The following is a 20,704-nucleotide window of genomic DNA, read 5'->3' on the forward strand; positions in this document are numbered from 1 at the left end:
TTACATTAGGCTCTTAGGCAGCCCATTGGGGCCGATTTGTCAATAATTTCAAAGGTTATTCAAACGTTCAAGCTTTATTGTGATTCTTAATGGATCATCTCCATAGAGCAGTTTAGAAGTGTGGGAGAAGGAAGGTTATGCAGCAATGGGGAAGAGAGAGTACCAGGCTGGTGACAGTGCTGCTGTAACATCGCATGCTACCACCACTACACCTTACATACCAAAGCCACCGTGCTAGATCCACATAAGTTAGATGCATCAATACTTTCAAGGAAGGCACCAATAGTTATGATTCAGGGAGAGGGAGAACACAGAATTAGTAAGAAACAACGAGGCAAGCAGAAAGGCACCACCAATGCCATACTGGAACTCAAGCGTGTTGGGTTGTTAGTAGTCTTACAAACTGGAGGACAGAGCTTGCCATTCTCAAACCTGCCTGTTAAATGAAAAGCATGAGATTCAGAAAAAATACCCCCACAATTTAGCATGAACTTACCAATGCCTTTCTTGAAGAGCGGAACAAATGTTCATGACAAATAGCAAACTCCTGGCTCCAAGAGCCTCACCTTTTAAAAGCACAGAGAAATACTTAACATCTCCCTCCCACCCCCAGGCTAAAAATGCTACAGAAATTTGACCTAATTATTGTGCCAACTCATCTGTTTGAAGCCAGAATAACCTCACTGAAGCTAATGAAATTAAGTCAACATAAATGAAAGGTGGGTTTGGCCCACTGGGACCCAAACTATCAAATGAAAAGCATTTGGTACAAAGACAAACTACACACAGTCGGGAGGGGAAGGAGGAAAGCGCGGGGCACAGCCCGGCTGTGTTTGGGAAGCAGGACCAAGGTAAAGTGTCAATTCCCTGTCTACTCAAGTCCCTTCAAAGTGGGAGATCTGCCATAGCTCCTGGCCACACTAAAGGCAATGACAAAACTCTCACTGAATTTATCAGACCCGTTGTTTCATCTAAAGTGTCAGCCTCCTTTTTTTAAGTGGTCTTAGGCTAGAATATTTCACCATTTGAGAGCTGCCAGATATAACAGTTATGTTGGGAGGAACTGCAGATTTTATCTAAACCATACAATTACCTTTAGGAAATATATTTTTTAAGTCTATCTATATCTGTAGAGTACACCCAACGCACCTGTCAACCAGATAGGCTATATGTCAGTCATCACAGAATATCAAGTAGATTTCAATCAAATTAGTCTTTAAAAAGTAAGAATTTCTATACTAGAACCACTGGAAAGAGCTATATGATTAGCGCATAGAAGTACACCTATTTTACTATATCTATCACATTTTATTAAATCATATGTTCACAATAATGGTTTTACAAGTCTAAATATCAGCTGTACACTAGGACATGGCTAATGTTCCCTCCCCAAATAAACAAATCCGTTAATTTTCACATTCAAGATGGCAGCATCCCACTGCTCAGAAAAATTTTAATGTGCAAGAGCAGCAAGACAATATATATTACAGTAACTATGCCAATAAAGGCTTCAACTTTGCACTTCTTACTGCATGTATCCCTTAACCATGAATGGCTTTCACCATTCCTTGGGTGCAGACTACTCATGTGAGTAAACATGTCAGGTAAACAGGAACAGTTATAGGCACAGCTTAAAGTTACAGATTATATGCATCATAATACAAAACTGCTGTTGTGTATTTTGCTGTAGAATACTCTTGCTTTTTATACTTTTGCCTCGGTAGTGCTAGGAGAAAAACTCCTCTCATCTGTAAAAATCTGAGATGCAGGAAATGCCTTGTCCTAAGCCATGATGGAAACCTGAACTCTCAAATGTATTCATGAACCAAAGTGTGAGAAAAGGGAAAAATAACCCAGCAGAAAACAAATGAACTATTCATTTGGAAGCACTTAAATTCTGTTTTAATTAGTTTAGGTTTCTAAAGGAAATCCTTTTAATGTAAACTACAGACATACAGGTTATCATTCAACAAAATTTCAGAAGATTTCCTCCAATATTTCTGAGACAAATAAATTTAAATTAACTTTTATCTATAAACAGGCTATTTTTGATGAATTAGCATTTTCTGATGAAAAACATTTCATCAGCAAACACCGAACCAGCTCTACAAATTAATTGCTACTTCACAACATGAAGAAATTTGTGATAGATCTTTCCTTTGTCATTAGAACAAATCAGTGAGATTGAGGTTGATTTGAAATGCATGCTGTAAAAGTACAAATAATAATAACATTTATAGGAACCAACTTTACATCTCAAAGGTTTTTTTAATATTATTTTTCTCCTTCCAAGCAGAAGCAGAAAGATTAAAACAATCCTAAAAATGCCATAAAACCCAACTATTCTTTAATTACGTTCCTTAGCAAGAGCCACAAATCAGGGACAGCTGCCTGAATTTTCATGCCACTCCTTCTGGAAGACATAACTTCCAAAATTGATTTCTGGATTGAGTAATCAGTAATGGATATTTTTGGAAGAAAAGTCTTGGATCAAAAATTTGCGATGACACCAAACACTGCTAGGTCCCTATCGCAGACGCCAAAGCAAGTTCTCCATCCCGTCTAGGAGCTTTTGTGATTCCTCGAGTCCAGAAGTACTGAATTTTTATCAAAACAACTTAGCACACCCCATTTACTTACTAATGTCAATACTGCTTTTTACCTCACTTTGTTCTTCTAATTTACAGAGACAATTATAGTCAGGGTAGTTGTACTTGGACTTTTAAGGGTTTTTAAAACACTGGGACAGCAAAGTGAGATCTATTACAGTGGTGGGAAGATAGTATGAGTTACAGCACAATTACCACCATTTCTAGCAGCATTGTCATGTAGTTACAATGTAGCTTACATTAGGTAAAACGGCTCAAACACCGAATAGAACAATGTACTGCCTATAAATCTCCACACATCTTCTATTATTAGGAAAACTTCTTAAAATTCATACTTGATAAAGTAATAAACTTGCTTGATGTATAAGACCCCACACACCAACTGCTGAAATACAATGAGGGTTGTTAAAAGAATAAACCTGTTGAATAAATCTGCTATGTAAAAATTTATCTCAATGTTATATATAATGAAACCCTTCTTAAACAAAAACCTGATAAAACAATAAACCTGTTCAAAGATTAAATTTGCTGCACTCTAGGGCTATACTTCTCCGCTGTATTTGGAGCTGCCAGACAACTTTCAACCTGTTTAATTTCAGCAGTCCTGTTTTTACACCATTTTTTTGCTATTCTGTTTCAGTCACCCCGTACTTGTAAAATCTAGGGAGAGTCCTACAGTCTGAGTGCAATTTGCTGTAACATTTCTGCCAATGAAAGTTAACAGATTAACTTTTTCATTTTTTCACGCTTCCATTTTTCTTGATACAAATGCATCTCTAGGCATGAGTAACAGTCGCCCATTAGCTCGTTATAAAGGCAAGGAAGAGAGTGGAAATGGAGAGAGATCTATGATGCAGAAACACTGGAGAGTGCCTAGAGCAAATGTTCATCCCACCCTGGACTGCTGAGAGAGTATCTGCACAATCTGTCCCCGTTAGTAATGATGTCCCGGAGGAATAAGACAATGTGAAGAGGATTTTAGTATTTTGAAGAGGCACCCACCACTCTGCAGCATTAGCCAGTAAGATGGGCTCTTACTCATGAGATTCATGGTCTGTTTGCTTGAACAAAAGCTCACGGGTCTTGGCCCCGACTCCAGAAAACAACATTGTAGGCAGGCTAGGAGCTTTGCTAAAAAAATTTTCAAGAGAACACCCATGACTATATCAAGCATCTGGAGTGTTCTTTAATAGTGAGTAATGATATTTCTTTTGTCAGGCAGCTGGCACCTTCTGCCTCCTGACACCCTCTAACATCACTCTTACTTTGAAGGCCTTCGTTAGCTCCCAGCACCCCTCCCACCACTCTCCAACTTTCTCTCTACCTCTGCACTCACCTTCTGAGAAATGCAAGTGAGCCGCTGCCACCCAGGACCTGCCATCGTCCAGAAGATGGTTTCACCTTGCAAGGGCTGGTTTTGCACTAAGCAGCCCCCTTTGAGCTAAGCATGGAAAGAGAGTTAGAACAGGATTTAAATATCCATGGGCTATTTAATTCACTCCTATAGCTAACACATAAAGATGCTGAGAGCTGTCAGGCACCTCTCAGGTGGTGTAGCCTTTCAAGGGCAGGCACCAAAGCAATTTCCTCTAGCTGCTGTTGGCTAGGAGGGGCAGTAACCTCCCTGGCCAGCTGAGCCCTGCCCTCCTCTCTGCCAAGGGCAGAGCATCTTCCACCTCGGGTACCAGGACAGCCAAACCTCACCTGGGTCAGCAGGGTGACTGCTCACCCTCTGCCAGGTGGGGATGGGGACGTTATTCCACCGCAAGGATGAGGCTATCCTGGTGAACCTTAAAAAATCTTTTCACTTGATGAATTTTTTAGCGATATCCCAGTTAGAGGTGCCTGGACTGGGGAGGAAAAAAGGCTTTAAGTAACATCTCACCTTTGCCCTACCTTCCCTATAAGCATTTTTTAACAGGAGCCATCCTCAGTCTCAAGGTTTCAAATGCCAGACATGCATCTGCCCTGATGGCGCAGCGGGCTTCTGCTGAGCCCGGTTCATGTCTCCCAGGTGAGACCCGGGGGAGCTCAGGACACTTGCGCCTGTGCTTCCTGTACTGATGGTCAGCTAAGGAGGAAAACACTGACAGCTGGGCATTAAACTCACTGAATGTGTGCAACGGAGGTGCGGATAGAAACGAACTGTTCAAAAACTGGCATGAAATGCTGCCAGTAATATTCAGGATTCATCATTTTATTTTGGCAGGGATTTGTTTCACCGTAGGAAAGTACTTCCAGAGTCATCTTCCACTGAAAAATGTGAGATACTTCCAGAAACTGCAGTGAGCAAATCAATTAATCCTCTCTCAACTCCTTACAAGGGACTGTAACGAAAGGCCTAATTCCTAGAGACAAGGTCACTCCCCAGGAGCAGTTGGGCTGGCAGAAAACCCTGAAGTATAGAGGAGGCATGTTCGATGCTGTCTTTACTCAAACTCTGAGCCAGCAAAGCTCCTTACAAGAACTGATCAAAAATTACATGTTAGAGGAGCTACAGGGGCTGCTTTCACCATTTGCAGGCACCAGACTCCTGTATCTGAGTGGAGTTAAATGTCCGATACCTGCCCTTCCATCCTTTCATGGGGAAGTTCAGAGTCGATCTAATCAGTTCCTGACTTTTATTTTAAAACTCCCCCTTGAGCGGGACAGAGGACTTTTGTCACAAGCAACACTGCAACACACAGGGCCACCCCAGCTCCTACCTGGTGGGGTTTGGTCACCGGTGGGGATGCAGGAAGGAGGATGTCTGGGAGGTCTCTCCAAGGCGATGCATCGGCCGTGCGGGACCCGCTCCGCAGGTCAGCCAGAGATCAACCCTCTACTCCACTAAACGAGGAGCCTTTTAACTGCCTCTTGTTGTTATGAATGGACTGCCCAACCGGCCTCTTCCTCTCAAATCATACAGAAACAGTACCCAGGAAAGGGTCTGTCCGAATAATGAGTCACGAGCTCGCTGTGGGCAGGACCAAATTTGAAAACTTCAGCCTTGTGAGCGAGCATTAGGAGCATGAGGATAAATCCAGTGTGTCTGTGGTAAGAAACAATCAAGGTAGAGCTGTCAGATACTAAAAACCGTAGCTTAAAAGATGTAGAAATTACATCGTGCTCATTGACACTTGCCTAAAAAGACAACTCTGATGACATTAAAAGAGCAAATAAAAGGATGCGGGAAGATGCTACTAGTGATGTGATATATTTCACATTTTGTTCTCTAACAATCCCCTTAGTGCTAATGAGACATAAACGTTAAAACGTAACATTAAAATTATCAAGAGCAATTAACAATAATAATATCTGTGGGTCTCCATAGCAATTAGGAAATGAATCAGGTTGCTGTACCGATGCGCAGGACTCCTTTCCCTCGTCCTCCTTTTCCTCCCCTCCGCATCCCAAACCGCATGCAGGGACACACACACCAGCACACACACAGACGCTGTGCCTTCAGCAGCTCCTCGCGGGCCTGCCTGCTTGCCGCTCACCTAATGCTTGTTTGGGTTTTTTTTCTCCCCCTTTCCAAACAGTGACTGGACTCAGCTCAGGCACAGTGATCTGTAATCTAGCAGCCATTTTTCTGAACATAAGCAGCTTGCATTTAAAACTCTCCTGCTCATCTGTCTTCATTTGAAGACTGGGTTAAAAAATAAAATTAATGATTGCTATCAGAGAGAAGATGAGCAGCATCACCAGTGAAAAGTAGCACTGCCACATTTTACCAAGGCTAACATTTTTCACTGGCTGGAAATGGCTGGATATACTTGTAAACATTATTAAAAATAATAACTTAATGTTTCCTTCCTGTGACTAGCTAGCATTAGCAAGGTATTTTCAATTAGCATTTCCTCCAAGCAATGTAGGTCTTTTACTTCATTTTATTTAAAAAGGGATTTGTTTTCTAATTTTTTTACTTCTGCTGTTGTCAATAATAGAATTCAGTGGAATGGCTGCGGCTTTTTCCTCCCATCACTTACAGTTTGTAAGCCACTGAAAGGGAATGTATGCGTTTGATTTTATTTGCTTTAGCATAGCTGTCCAATGAAAGAAAAAGACATAAGTATGCATTTCAATCTACTGTATAATATTATGCGAAGCTTTAAAATACAAGTAAATAGCATCACGCACTTAAATCAAGTCATTTTATTTTTAGGGAAAATAAACAAATAATAAAATGATAAAATAATATAGATGCCTTTACATTTCTTTTTTTAAAAAAATATGCATTATGAGTAAAAACACTCTAAAATCCTTCATCCAACATTTAACATTCCTATATAGAGGAGATGGTTGCATTTCCAGTTCTAACAAGCCTCTTCTTGATGGACTAATCTTACTTCATTACAAAAACACTATACATATATGTTTTTGAATGCTAAATAGGCAAATATTATTGCAAATGCATAGTTGTATCATGGGTTTGGCAGCCTCAAGGTGATAATTTCCTTCAAGTTCAACACAAAGTTGCTGATATTTCAATTGATTGCATTGGGCAATTCTCCATTCATTTAATCAGATTAACATATAAACTCTCATATTCAACATCAATTTTACATGCTCTAATCCTATAATGTATAAAAGGTTGCAGTGCAATACAACAAGCTCCAAAAACTACTGTATCTATTGGTAAGCTTTTAAGTAACACATACATACACACACAGAGATTCAACTAGCGTAACCAATTATCTGCTTGTATTGATAGAAAACAACTTTTGAATAGAAAAATGCATCAATTCCTCATTTGGAAGTAAAGATGCATGCTCTATATATAACATATTCATCAATTCCAGAGAAAAATAATTGATTTTCCCTTCTATTCATACATCTGCTAATTAAAAATTTACTTTTTAAGTACAGCGTGAAACCTTCAATGTCCTTAAATATTTCATATACCTCTAATAGTAAAACTCAGTGACCCATGCAGTACTTTGCAACCGCTTTTAAGATAGGTCCTGATTCGGAAAGCCCTGAAGTGCTGACATTTCATTGACTAGTCACAATTTCTAATATGCTAGTAACAAAACAACCCTGGAATATAAGAATCATAAACTCAATGTATCAATCCATCATTCAGAATTGCTTCATAAAAGAATTATTAATGCCTCAGTCACCTACATGTGAAGGTAACACCAAACAGCCTTTTATATAGCTAGAACCGGCATGAGAAGTCAAAGGATGTTTAACCATGATTAAACATATTTCATGCAATAGCAATCTCTTCCCAGGAAACAAAAGCTTGGTATGCCACCATAATTAGACAAATGTTGTTAGTCACAAAATGAATGCCTAAACACAAGCTAAAATTAACTCAGCGCAACATCCTAAATCCATAGTTATTCCATGGAAATGGAATTATTGGCATATTAAACTTTCACATTTACTACACACAACAAATATCAGCCTTCCTCTTGCAATCCCAGGAAGAAAATCTATTGCACCAATGCTGAGGTCCATTTAAAGTGCATATGTACGTAAAGGATTGGGCCCTAAATCTGTATAGACATTTACTTTTATATGCAGATAATGTGTTATATGGAGCCAATACAATGAAGTCTTAAAGTGAGACAGAGCATAATAAAAATGGCACAATAAGAAGAGAAGTATATCAGCATGTGAAGTATTCCATTTGCAAATGCACTCTTTAGTTGTTGCATCAGAATTTAATATAATTTGGGGGTGAAATTAAGGTTGTTTAGCAGCAAGTCTGCTCCTGAGCTTTGCAATGAATGCATCACATTGCACACCGTGGTCTGGACTCGGTCAGGAGTCAGTCAGACTCTGACTCCTCTGAACTCTGAGTTTCTACCCCTTTTGGAGTTAGTCCTGTTGGAGATATATTTCTGTAGTTGTAACAGCAAACAAACAAGTTTTTGTTTGGAAATATGTTTAAAATATATGCGTGTGTATGTACTGTGCATGCACACATTTGTTTCCACACTTGCTATAGAGAGGAAACCATTTTATGGCAAGTATCCAACCCTTCACATTATTTCTCTGGCAAACGCTAAAATGTCTGTCAACATCATGTAAACAGGCTGGCAGGGAATTTTGAAGAAAGAAAATGAAAGCTGCCATTTATTCTGTGCATGACACCATTTAAACATTTTTCAAAACATTAAATGTTGAATTGCCATTTAAAATTTTGAATCATTCATCAACATGACATAAGGTGGCATGCATGTCCTTATAAATTCAAACAGATCAATCCCAGAATGACCTACTAAAAAGCAATCAAGAACCTCAAAGCATGTGCAGGTGCTATAAACTATGGCAGATAGCACAGGGATAAGATGACACTAAGCAACACATCTGGTCTCGGTCTTCTACACAGAGATAGTCAAACGTGGTTTAATTTTGCAGAAGTTCAGTGCATGTTGTTGCAAGTGGTTAGTATTTGCTCAGATTGGCTCCGGGGTTTAATCAAGAAACCTTTTCCCTCTGAGGACCTGTTTGCAGCCTCGTGCGGCTTTGCAGGTTAGTTGCTCTGGAGCAGCCCCGTCTGAGAAAAGCCATCAGAAACGCTGCGAAGCATCCGATGGGTACGCTGCTTGCCCGAGGCAAACCGCCCAACCGGCAGCTCAGCCGGGGTGTCCGGGGGAGGCATTCCTGCCGCTCCAGTGCGCCTGCCCTGCCCTCGACCCTGGGGACCCAACGGCACTCGGGTCCCGGGCTGATTTCGCCCCAACACGCACGATTCCTGAAGTTTTGGTGAGAACTTCAGCAAGGAATAATATCATTTAAACATTCCTGTGAATACATCCTGCTGATCCCAGTGATTTGTCGGGCACCTCACTGTTTGTTGTGTGACAAGTTGGACTTTGGACAAGGTCAGCTCTTGAATCTTGATTATGTTTTTTTCCCCTTGAGCCAGAAGACATTGATTTGTACATCTAGTTTACCTTGTTTTCTTAGCCATTTGTGACACAGTACAACAGTTCCCATCGAAAAAAGTGTCATGTAAATAAATTACAACTTAGGACGTATACATTAAATAATTTTATAAATGAACTTTAAAAATGAAGGAATAAAAAATGCCAGTCCCAACTTCTATGGCTGCAGTGATTATTCTGATCATGTTGTCATGTGTAATGAAGCACAGTCCCATCATTAATCAAAAGAACCAATCAGATAACTAATTTAGGCAATATTCTTTACCACAGGACATGTCGGTCAGTAAAAATGCATTAAAATAGCAAAAGATCAATAGTAGACACTGGGGACTGTGTTTACAAACCAGTCTTAAACTTTAGAGTATTATATTCTCAGTCATACTGGGCATCTGATTTCTTTAAAGATAAAATAACATATAAGATAAATGCTGAGATTTTATTTTCAGTTAATAACGTGCATTAGAGGCTGTCTGCTACAAATGTAGGAATTGCTGTGTTATTTAATGATTTCCACAAAAGTGTGTTTAGCTACTTTCTAAATACACTCTAACTAGACTGGAGTGACACTGCGCAGGAAAGAGTTGGCAGGTTCAGGATTTACCGATGTGTGCCTTCGATACCTTACGTGGAAGCCCACATCAAACACTATACCTGGCAAACACTATTTATGTTCTGCCTTGGGCAGCCTTGTGTTTTACATAGTCAATACCTTCATTTAAATGGAGACTGAAAGGACTTTGTTGTGAGCAGAGGCATACTTTTTCTAACTTGGATCCTTTTTTCCTTTTTTCTTGTTTTTTTTTTCTTAAAAATGAGATTTTTTTTCAAATTATTCCAGTAATAAGAAACTGCATTTCAGATGTCAGACATCTCCACTGGATTCAATCCTTTCAAGATGGCAAAAGGAAAAGTAGAACAGAGCCTTAGAATAGCTGTAGCCCAGGTAAAATCTGCTGCCCAGCTGCACGTGTAGCATCACCCCGCTGAACTCTGTCCGGAGACCGATTCCCCTGTGCCTGAGAAGATGTTCCCAGCTGCGTTGCCAGCCTAGAGAGCCACTTACTTGTTAATAATAGTGTAAAACCACAATGGAGTTATAAGCTCAATAAGTAGTCCCAGCACTTAACCAAAACCATAACGAGCCACATATTCAACTTCCACACGCAACGCGCATGAACAGAGAGAGTGCTAAAATACCGATGTGACATCTTCACAGAGAGGAACAGTATATTAGGCAGATGCAACATTTATACAATCTCTGTTTGGGAACACACATCTCATTTTCAGAAATACTCAGGAGCTTCCCATCCTGCTGTAAACAAAGCAGACCTGTAAACATCAGTGCAAAGTGGAAAGATATTTGGCACCTTCATCAAAAGTGCCATAGTCTGGCTGGCACAGTAACAGCTCACCTGAATTGCTAAAAGTTGTTTCTATCAGCCCAGTTTTGTAACAGCCTCTCAGACACTGTCCCGTGACCACGTGAGAAAGGAGAAATGGACGATTGAGTCATACTTTGTGATTTCCATGAAAAAAAAATCCTACAATTAGGAATAATGAACACCTTGAAAGAAAAAAAAAAAACAAAATAAAACAACAAAAACCCAACAAAAAAACCCCAACAAACTAAATACAGTTATTCCAAAATATCAGAATATAATTTTCAAAGCAGCAGCACGGCATGGCTACAGAGTCCAATATACATGAGGAATATCTGCAGACCGGCGGGGTTCTTATGCTTGCCACAAGCTGCGGCTTTGTGGCAGTCATACCTGCAGTTGCATATCTGGTCTTACTCAGTGGACTATTCTTACCTGAAATTATTGAATTCCTGTTCAAATTACTTACACTTCTGGCCTCCACAATGTTCTATGTGCTGAGATTCTGTGATGTGTAGAAAAAAACAAGGAAGTTTTTTTCTACAAGGAAGTTAAATTTTAAATCTGCTGTCTGATAGTTTCGTGCATCACCTCCTAGCTCTTGAACAACCATTCCCACCTCTCTTCTATTTTGCACATCTCCTCTGTCACATCTCCTCCTAGCCATCTCTTTTCTGAGCCAGAAAATGCTGATCTATTTAATTTGTCATCACCCTGGAAGGTATTCAGTGTCTTGTGAACTTCCTCAGCACCTTCTCTAGTTCAATGATAGAGCTAGTCCTCCAAGGGACTCTGGTGGCCTATAAACATGGAAATATTGAGGATGTCACCAGAAAACAAAAAGCAATCACAACGTGCCTGCTACTGGCGTGGGGACCAGACAACAGCAAGAAATGTTCCACAAAACAATTTAAGTAGTCTCGTCGAGATTGGTTATAATGCTCTTGTGCTTAACAGTAAGCATATGCTTAAGCATTTTAAGGCCTGACAGATTTGATAAATGAGCTGACAGAAGACTATTACTGTAGTCTAAAATACACCTAGTGGTACGTACTTTCAGAGGAGCAGGAAAGCATCCGAGATATTTGAGCTGCTAAAGACCCTTGCATTCTTCTGTTGTTTCAAGAAATTTTACGAGATGGTATTTGCTGATGTTTTTCTTAAAAATAGAGAATCTTATTTTATTGTACGTAATTCAATTACTTCCTTCTATCCAATAAAATAAGCTCATTCAAATAAAATCAGAATTACTTCCCTCTTTTGGCTTGGGTACAGCATCTTTTGTACCCAGCTAAGCAATCTTCACAGTGCTTGGCAATAATCCTGCTTAGAAGGGCAGGATTTAGAACAGATGCAGACTTCTCCATGTCGGGGTGCTACCAAGTTCTCTGTTGATTAGTAGGGTGCGTAATTGGGTATGACAGAATATAGATTTCTGGCAGAAAATCATTTCTAATGGGAGAAGCCACTTGCTGAGGACACCCACTTCAATTAAAGGCAGACTAAGCCTCTAAGTTAGGATGTTAACCCTGTGACTTCTCCCAGACCCACTATTTCTGCTTTTAAGAACCGGGAGTCAGTGTCTAGCTGTGCCATTAATGGAGAAACAACCATGAAGATAATGCATAAACTCAGAAGTGGAAACAAGGCTTCACCAGAAAATAGTTTGCTGAAGCTGTCTCGAATGTAGCAATAACCTTTGATCATAGAATACTATATAAATATTAAGCAAACACTGTATACTCTGATATATGCTAACCTCCAGCTAAGTGGAAGATCTCAAAGACATTTAATTTGTAAACTAATCATCGCTGTGGATGCAGGTACGCTCTTTGTACGCACAGTGTCAGCCCTTTGTGGGCCTTTACGCATATGGTCCTTGCATGGGCCTCCCAGTTTGAAATGGAAGGAGTGGGAAGCCAAATTCTTCTGACTCATCACAGAAGTTCTGAGAAGACAAGCGTCTGTTTAGAAACCACGATAGGATGCCTATTGCAAAGCCCACTGAAGTCACACAGAGCCTTTCTGTTGGCTTAAATTCTACATGCTCTTCTGCTTAAAACTGATCTCAACGCAACAAGTTTTTGTGGTTTAAAACTTTCATCTGCTTATTTTTGATTAGACAGCGTGTTCACCTCGCTCCGAAGCAAGCGAAAGGGTGAGGCAGCGTGTGTTGCAGACAGACACGGGGATACAAGGTTGCCGTGAGCCAGATATGAGTCCCTGTTTTAGCATGTGGTTATCTCCTTGAAATCAGCAATAATCCTTATGTGCTTAACATAAGGCATGTGCTCAAGTGCTTCATTTGATTAAAGCCTGACTGATTGGGCTAAGGCTTTTGATCTTGGCCTCTTCTTTTGAAAGAAAAAGAAAGAAAACAGAGATCAGTCCTAGACAATTATATTTACATCACCGTGCACGCCACTGCCGCTGCTTCACGGGAGCGACGAGCTCATCGGCAACGAGAGCTCCTCCTCGCTGAGCAGCTGGGCGCAGATGGGTTCTGCGTGCGGCGATGCAGACCCAGCGGCCGGGCGGTGGTGGTGGTCGGGCGTCACCGATTTCCGCGCCGCTGGTGGGAAGGGCACGGGGCCGCCCTGCCGCTGCCGTGTGGAGCTTAGCACCAGGGTCGCTCCTGAGGACTCCGCACCTGACCCAGGGCCGGGGGCTAGCACCCGGGGCTTGGCACCGCACGGGCTCCTGGGAGGACGCCCGGGATCCTGGGCGACACACAGCGATGGGCGAAACGGCCAAGTGCGATGGCAAGGGACCTCGGCAGCACTTGCCGCTGCCAGCTCGCTCCTGCGCTACTGGAGTTTCCCAAACGAGCCTCTCGGGAGCTGCCACCGGGTTTCCCGTGGCCCCGTGGCTCCGCGTCTCCTGGATGGTTGGGCATGCCCCACAGGGGTTACGGACGCAACTGGGACGTTGGGGAGGAGTGCAAGGACAAAGGGCTCTGCGACTGGTGTATTGCACGTTTACACAAAACTTCTGGAGGCTGCAGAGAGCGGCCTCCAGCATTTGCTCCCGTAACTTCTGTGGTTCTGTAGCAACTTTTTTTGCACAACGGGTTTCACTCTGAGTCTTTTCAAAAGTGCTGGACTATGATCACATGCAAGACTCGCATCTAAAATGTAGCAATTCACAGAGCAAAAAATGTCAGCTGCTTAACACTACACAGCAACAGTACAAACCAAGATGTGAAACATATCGAGCTGGAACTACAGGGGAATTTCAGGCATAAAATGTAATTGCTCGAACTGGAGTTTAGCCAGCACACCAGGATTCACACCCCTGTCTTGCAAAAATAATGCAATGAGGTGTGTGAACCGCAAATAATCATGACCTCAATTTTATGACTTACAGGCATCTTAGCATGGTGTTTCCAGCAATACTGTCTTCTCCCAGCACCATACTGGGACATTTGTTCTGTGTTGACTCAAAGAGGAGAATATTGCCCACTGATTTACCAGCACCACTACACGAAGTGCAATGGGTCTCTTTAGAGGTCCCTTACTCAAGTAATGATGCCTCACAGCTTGTGAGATTTAACAACATCACAGCATTAATTGGCATAACTGCAACTATAGCATGAAGACTCTGTACCTTCTAAAATGCTGGGGTTTTTTTAAGAGATTATTTTAACTAAAGCTTTTAATCAACAATGCCATATATTTTTATTGTACTCTTGAATATGACAATAATAAACACAGATAATAATTAGTAGAGAGAATATGAAGAGTGATGCAGGGTACTATTTAATTCTTTATTACATCTACGGTTAAATTTGTGCCCTAAAAAAAAAATGTAAAAAAAAATCTTAACTTACTGTCACGATTCCCTTCATATTAAAAAAGATTTTATGGTAGCACAGCTCAAATATTAGCCATCAAAATGTTTTCAGAAAAATTCACATCTATTGAAAATGCTTCAAGGAAATATTTGCTTTCCTTGGGAAAAAAAAAAAAAGAAGTTGGGAAATTGAAGAATCAAAATATACCATGACATAAAAAAATACTTATCTCAGAAAAGCTTTGGGAAACACATAACAGAGCAGATGTTTTGGTCCTCTCAAGAGAAGACAGAGGTTCTCATTCCTCCCCCAGTATATCCTACACTAACTTGTCCCATTAGAAAGCAACTGGAGGATACACCCAGGGTAGGAAACGCTGGCCCAGACCCTCAGGCTGATTTGGGTTGAGGGCTGGCACGGTTCATTCAACACAAAGAGCTTCTGCAGTAGCACGGAATGTCATTACACTCTTATTCTGATATACTTTTTTTGGCTACATAAACCAAACAAGGCAGTTTACAACTAAAGAAGCCTTTCAATTGTATTCTTTGGACAAATTTTGGTATCTAGCCAATACATTAAAATATGTATTTTTAAACACAACACAAATGTTGCAGCTCACTGACCTGTGAAACAGTGGGAATATGAAGAACAGTGAGGATTAAACCACTTTAAATCCCTCCAGCTCTCACTCATACACAGTACTGGGAGAAAATACAAGCAGGTACATTTACACCGAGCTCTGTCCTCATTTATAAAGTGATTCCACTACATGTACAGACTCCAGCACACTGGATAGTTATTTTTGATCTGTGCTGCATTTTAAACACACCAGTTTTTAAAGTTAAAGGAATCTGATTAACTCCGTGTTACAACTGACAGAAAAGTGACAAGGTCCAGCAGAAACAGATGTTCCCTGCAAGTTGCTTCTTCCATCCCACGCATCTTTTAAGCAACATTCAAATTCCATTTGGCACTTCTCCCAATATTTTTTGCCCATCTTTAAGGGAATTGTAGGAAAATGTGACGCTTATCTCGCTGCTATAAATTTAGTAGTAATATTAAAGACTATCACTCACATTAAATCTAAGAAAGTGAGACCATCATAATGTACATGGTTTTATGCTAATCCCTTACCAGTACTCTTGTGTGCTCTCTTTTGCTTGCATTAATACTCTGCTCAAGGTAGATTAGTCTGTGCAAACCTACCAAGCCTGCTGCACTCTGCTAGAGGTTTTACCTCTGCGTGTGGACCAGCACAGCCCTCAGCAACACCGTGCTGCAGTGAGCAGGTCTGAGCCTCAGAGACAGAAGGTACTTCTGTGGCAGGTGGAAATTGGGCCAGCGGTTCATACCTACACACCTAACAATCTGTATCAATGGGAAACACGAGTCACTGCAAACCAAAATGCAAGTCAGTTATGAGAGTATTAGCACAGAGAAGTGTTGGTGTATTGTGGAGGAACCCCAAATAATTGTTAGTGGTTCAGTATGGAAAAGAAAAAGAATTTAGATAGGAAGATCCCAACCATATCAGCATATCTGCTGAATGTGAAAAGCTTTAAAACAAAAGAGGGGAATGTATGTGTGTATATATTATACAGTTTAATAACTCTGCTCTAACTACAAATTAATTCAAAGCTTGTACTTGCATTAAAAATGAACTCTATCTATTTTATGTTGATCATTAACTAAGAATATTTCACACTAGAGATTTGTCATATTAAGGAGAATTGAAACCACTTATATCAATTAATTGTATTATACATAATCTTTACATAGATTACCAAAAATAATTTAGATTCTATATTAAGGAAATATTAAATACGAATTCTGCAAGGAGTCATGACCCAAACTCCTGTCTAAATAATATTTTGGGATAGGGAAAGGAACGACAGAAAAGAAGTGTAAATGAAAAGCTGATTGTGAGAACTCTTCAGTGAAATTTCTCCACTGAAAAATGTGATGTAATACAACTTATATGTTTCATGCAACATGTCAGCATCCTTAGGGACAATGTCTCAGAGATGGGATGGAGAAGGAGAGGTTACAGCCCAGTGGTACCAACAAGTACATGAAATAGGAGGTCCTAAATCCAGCAGGATGAGAACCTGAAGCTGGTTCTCCTACATGCCAGAAAGCCTTGTTTTGGAGTTTCCTCTCTCCATTCCTGCTTTAAAAAAAAAAAAAAAAACAAACCAGCTTTTATTGTTGAATATTTAAAAAACCTTGGCAAGACATTGAAGCCATAGTATTTCTCAGTTATCCTCATTTTTCATGGATACATTCGTCCCACTAGCCTATGCAAACTGTCGAAAGAAACATGGAGTAAAAGAAAGATGGTCTCTGCTAGAGAGTATTAGGTCAAGCAGTCCCAGAGGGGCATGAGGGTCATACAGGTAAGAAACTTTTGAGTAGCTTCAGAAAAATATCTGCCAGTACAAATGCCAACCAGACAATCAATGCCAAAACTTTGTGAGTATTGCCCCAATTTTCATCTCCATACAGTACCTGGCAATCACTTTAAAGCTGCAGGAGGAAATTCTGCAACAGGAGGGGAGAGGACCACAGGAGCTAGATATCCCGAGGCATGGAGGAGGGGGTTAGAGACCACGAAGAGTCCAGAAAAAGCAGATCCAGAACGCCCTGTACCATTACCAGTGATTCTGTGGCGGAGCAGGTTCTTGGCATGAGAAAAGTACTTATTTAATAATTTCTTACCTCTTCAATAAAGCCGACTTTGAACACATTTAACAGAAAAAGAGTCTAAATCAACTGGACACACGGTTCATTGTGAATTACTCATTCAGCAGCATCATTTAGATGATACAGACTTTTCTCAACCCAGAGAAGGCAACAACCTACTCAACACAAGACAGAACTGATGATATGCACAACCTCACAGTTACCCCGTCTGCTTTAATAGACCATTAACATTTTGTATATAACTGTCACGATGTTTCCACAAAAATACATATCTTCTGCATGTCGAAACACAAAGCTTTAAGTTTGCTTATCTTTCCTCAGAGGAGGAAACAGTAAGCCTTTGCCACAGCAGCCTCCTTGAGAGTGCGTCCATTACCATGTTTTGGCACTGTGCAATGCCTGGCATTCTTCACACAACCAGCAGATAGCCCAAATACCTCTTGGAAAGAGATTTCAATACAAACTTCCCCAGAATGTTGTTGGAAACCCACTCAGTCCCAAGTATGATCTTGAAACAACTGATAAAAGGGTTTTGACATGCTAACTACCAGATTTACAAGCAGGAAGTGTCCATGTTATAGGTCAAATTCCAATAACGTTATACCCTTCTCCAAAACAGAAACAAAAACTTAGCCAAATATTTCTGATATTCTGTGAGTTCCACAATCACCAAGCAGTCCACAAAGAGAATTCCTAAAGAAGAAACAAATTACTAATTTTTCCTCTGAATAATTCTCTGCTTCAGTGTCATATCATACTCACATCTGTCATTACCCCATGCCTTTTCCATGCAGGACAAATTAATTACAGGGGAAGCTTCAGAAGTCCCACAAACCCTGGATGTCAGAACCTCGTGTGCTGCCAGAGAGATGTCTCAGCATGTTGCAAATGCAATCTGAAAATTCTAGATTTGGAAATGGGGCTGTTTAGCTCTCAGATGATGCAGAGAATTGAATAATTAACAAGTGACATGAGACCTACCCATCTCTTCGCTTCACCAGCCCACCAGGAAGCAAGAGGAGTGCTGGGCATCCCCCAGAGCGCAGAGGCAACCCGCGGGGCTGGGGAATCCAACCGCAGCTCCGTTCACTGCTGTGCAGCTCCAACCTTTCAGAGGAGCTGAGACTTCATCAGCATTTACTTCTGCCAGAATCAGCCGAGGCTTTTCCCACCGTCTGAAACGCAGAAAGGAAGGGGAAAGCAGCGATGCCATGCTAAGGGAAGGGCTGCCTGTCACACTGCCATAAACAAAGGTGTCAAAGACAGGCCATGTTAAACAGGAGTTTTCCTTTGTTGAGGAAAGTTGCAGACAATTTAATCCAAAATTTCAGTAACCGTTCTGATATGATTTTTAATGCAGCCATTTTTTACCTCGTGGTCAAAGCTGAAAATAATCAGCAGAACACAAATGAGAGTATTTGCAAAGCCTGAAACAAAGAACAGTTTCAAAACCCCAAACACTCTGGAAAAAGACCTTTTTAAACTTTTCTATCCAGTAAGCGTTCCTAGTACTGCCTGTCCAAGAGCAGGCAGTGTGACTAAACTGTCGCAGAGCCATGGAGCACAAACTTGAGCGGCGTTAAAAGCCAGCTCTCTCGACCATGTTCCCTCCAGCTAGCTTTGGGGAGGGCACAGCGACAAACACGGTGGAAGTGGCCATGTCCCACCGACAAGGAATGCATTGCCTTATCTCGAGATGCAACAGCTTTAACAAAGCATTTCCACCAGTTACACGGTGAAAACTTTGTTTCAGAAAAATGAAGGGAATTCCCACAACACAGCCAAGCACTGCTGAGCTGTTTGACCCAGCACGGGCTCCAGACTTCGGTCTTCTCCCTTCCCTTCAATTTCTATGCTCGAGGCAGATGGATAAAATTAGAAACACTCACATAATAGTGCTCTTCATTCAAACAGTTTCTTGTTTACTCTCTGCCACCTACTTTGTCTACAGCTTTCTTTCAAGTAAATCATACAATTACTCTTTTCCACCCACTCTACATTTTAAGTGACATTTGATTAACAAATAAACTAACCCTTAATAAGAAAACTGTTGTCTAAATAAGCACTAATACTTTAAATTAAGTACTTTAAATACACCTAATTATGTATTTAATCAGGATTTAACAGGACATGCATTGTATGCTAACTAAACACAAAAATTAGATTACTTAAAAGGTATTTATTGAGGTTTAGGAATTATACAGAAAATAAGTATTTGCTACAAGCTGCCACATGCGATAACTTTTATTTACTTTAAATAACGTTAATGAAATAAACGCTGAAGTCCAGTGATATCGCTTATACTTGCTTTGTGGATAAATACACGTACGTCACACAAACAGGATGGTTTCTGTATGATATACCTAAATGCATTTAACCTGGAAGCATCAAGCTGGCTTCCTGCATCCCACATCTTACCTCTGAGCCTCGCTAGCTTGTTTCTATCTACTGGCATTTGGGAACCTCCAAAATTCAGATTTTGTGGTCTTCAGGAAACGTCAGCATTTTGAAATCAGTTTCCATTCAGAATCAGAACAATCTTTTTTTCTTCCCCCCCCTTCTCTTTTCCCTAAACTTTTCACAGAATGGAAATCCATCAGAGCTGCCCAGAGCTATGCCTGCTGGAAGCCTGGGGGTCTGCCTGGGAAGTCTCCTTGTGTTCGGGGACGGGATCTTCCTATGCAGATGTAAATCCAGAAAGCCGAAGTCTGTGATGCGGGGCAGGCTTTCTGGTGTGGCTACCTTCGAGCCGCAAGTGCTGGCAGGCAGCCACGGAGCCACGCAGGTGACCTGGCAGGGAACCAGACAGATTTACAATGAAAATCTGCTTAGCAGGCTAGGTTCTCTGGGAAGATTCATTGAAAGCCAGATGTTTTTGTGAAATGTTTTTGCTTTTGACGAATCGGCATTTTTTGATGGAAAAAAAAAAAAAACCCTTTCTCTCTGAAAACTTCCTCTGAGCTCTGGCGGCAGCCACCGCTGCCGAGAGGAGTCAACAGCTATGCGGCGAGGCTGGGCACCGCTTGGGACGGCGTCCCAGGGCCTCTCAGCTCACGCCAGAGGTGCCCACCACGGCTGAGGTTTCAGGACGGATCCTGCTGTTCTCCTGCACTGCAGCATGCCAAGAGGTGGGAGCTGGCCCCAAGACAACCATCCCCAGTGCTCTCCTACCTCCAGCACTCGTGTTCAGACAAAAACGCTGGCTCCACACCAAGCGGAGCAGGAGCAAACACTACGATATCTTCAGGGTCTCTCAGCAGCCCTCTCTCCCCCCCAAAAACCCCAGTCTGGACCACCAGCAGGCTGGCAATGCCCTGAGGGTGGGTGTTCCCA

At 41.3% G+C, this 20,704-nt stretch overlaps 1 long non-coding RNA gene across 1 annotated transcript in view; it reads right to left on the bottom strand.

The window, feature by feature from the left end:
• Positions 1-502: 502 nt before the first annotated feature.
• The window catches only part of LOC115346257, a 51,133-nt gene continuing 30,931 nt past the window's right edge, over positions 503-20,704 (bottom strand). The window contains exons 2-3 of the long non-coding RNA XR_003925075.1: positions 3,946-4,050; positions 503-566 (exon numbers count right to left, since the gene is read on the bottom strand). This is a non-coding gene — a long non-coding RNA (uncharacterized LOC115346257). The remainder of the gene's footprint in view (positions 567-3,945; positions 4,051-20,704) is intronic.

The sequence above is a fragment of the Aquila chrysaetos genome, chromosome 9, assembly GCF_900496995.4.
Source record: "Aquila chrysaetos chrysaetos chromosome 9, bAquChr1.4, whole genome shotgun sequence".
NCBI classification, from domain to species: domain Eukaryota; kingdom Metazoa; phylum Chordata; class Aves; order Accipitriformes; family Accipitridae; genus Aquila; species Aquila chrysaetos.